General features: G+C 45.3%; 1 pseudogene; it reads right to left on the bottom strand.

Annotated features, from left to right (window-relative positions):
- Positions 1-831: 831 nt before the first annotated feature.
- LOC140407879 (large ribosomal subunit protein eL13 pseudogene) lies at positions 832-1,587 on the bottom strand (annotated as a pseudogene).
- Positions 1,588-1,792: the final 205 nt, after the last annotated feature.

Below are 1,792 nucleotides of genomic sequence, written 5' to 3' on the forward strand. Positions count from 1 at the left end.
AGCTGGTGATGTTGGTGGCAAGATATTGGCATATATAGAGGAATGAAGAGAAAACAGTGAGTCGGGATAAATGCATCATTTTCAGATTGACAAACTATTAGATTACCACAGAGATCAATGCTGGGGTCTGTAATCTATATAAATGACTTTGATGAAGGTCCCGAGTGTATTACAGCCAAATTTGCTGATGATATAAAGATATGCAGGAAAGCAAGTTGTGAGGAGAAAACAAAGGTTCTGCAAAATGATATGAATAGTTTATAGATAGGTTAAGTGAATGGACAAAAATGTGTTTCCTTTTCTTTGCATGTTTCGGTATTTCTCTTATTTTAGCTTTCAGACAATAGCAAACATCCTTTAGAACATTTTATGTTTCTGTGTTTCTTTTCTTGCCGTGTCACCATTCCCATTGTGCTTAGAATACGAACTGTTCTGTGATTGAATCTCTCCTGACTTCCACCCTATCACTGACCTTCCTTTGTCCTTGTCCCACTGACCCCAGTGATAACTCTGCTTCTCTCTTGGGCATTTCAATTATGGGTGGCACGGTAGCACAGTGATTAGCACTGTAGCTTCACAGCGCCAGGGGCCCAGGTTCGATTCCCAGCTTGGGTCACTGTCTGTGCGGAGTCTGCACGTTCTCCCTGTGTCTGCGTGGGTTTCCTCCGGGTGCTCCGGTTTCCTCCCGCAAGTCCCGAAAGATGTGCTTGTTAGGTAATTTGGACATTCTGAATTCTCCCTCTGTGTACCCGAACAGGCACTGGAATGTGGCGACTAGGGGCTTTTCACAGTAACTTCATTGCAGTATTTTTTTGGGGGGGGGTTTTCTTCTTCAAAAGTATTGGTTATTTACTGAATAGTTCCAGATATTTTATATTTCACTTCTTCTTCTCAACATCCTGTTCTGCTGCTTCCTTTGCTCTCTTAGCACGGATTCCAAACAAACGTGCATTTGCACGAGCCATACGGAGGCTTGCAAAAGCCTTGAAATTCTTCTCATCCTCAGAGATCACCCGGGCCCTCTCTCTTTTGGATATATTCTTGATTGGCATGACAGGTCCAGTTAGCTGGGTTGCCACCTTAATTTCTTCAGCAGAAGTATCTCCCTTCTTGGGCATTGAAGCCTTCCTGGGAAGATGATTGGAGTGATATTCCTTCAGACGTTGAACATTACACTGAATAGATTCAGTTGACTTGTTGTGCCGTCAGTGATCAACAGCAATGTCAATAGTACGTGCCACCCTTTTGTTAATGCCTGCAGCCTTTAGCTTCTCCAGGCTGAAGCCTCGTCCAGCATGTACTTTGGTGTGATATCTGACAGTGGGACACTTAACAACTGGTCGAAGGGGGCCAGCAACTGGACATGGTGCAATGCAACGTGCTTTAGCCAACCGTACCTTGCGCCTGCGGACTTTTCTGGCTGGCTGGTTGAACCAAGTGCAGACTCTTTTCTGCCAGTCCTTGTGGAAATGAGGGTTCAGGATCATTGCATTCCGACTTGGGGCCATGGCTGCTTAATGAAGGGCTGAAACCCTTCAGGAGGGAAATGGCCGAAGGAAAAGGACCAGCAGCGCCGAGGGGTGCCGGGATATGTCAACTTCATTGCAGTGTTAATGTAAGCCTGTGACAATAATAAAGATTATTATTCTTATCATGTCCATTGTGCTGTTTGGCACCACCACTAACCGGGTTACCTGAGTGCTGAAGGACATATCAGCCACACTGCACCTGTGGTAGGTGGTGAGAGAGCCAACACAAGGGAAAAACCTTCATGACCTTGTCTTCACCAATC

Source organism: Scyliorhinus torazame, chromosome 2 (assembly GCF_047496885.1).
Source record: "Scyliorhinus torazame isolate Kashiwa2021f chromosome 2, sScyTor2.1, whole genome shotgun sequence".
NCBI lineage: Eukaryota > Metazoa > Chordata > Chondrichthyes > Carcharhiniformes > Scyliorhinidae > Scyliorhinus > Scyliorhinus torazame.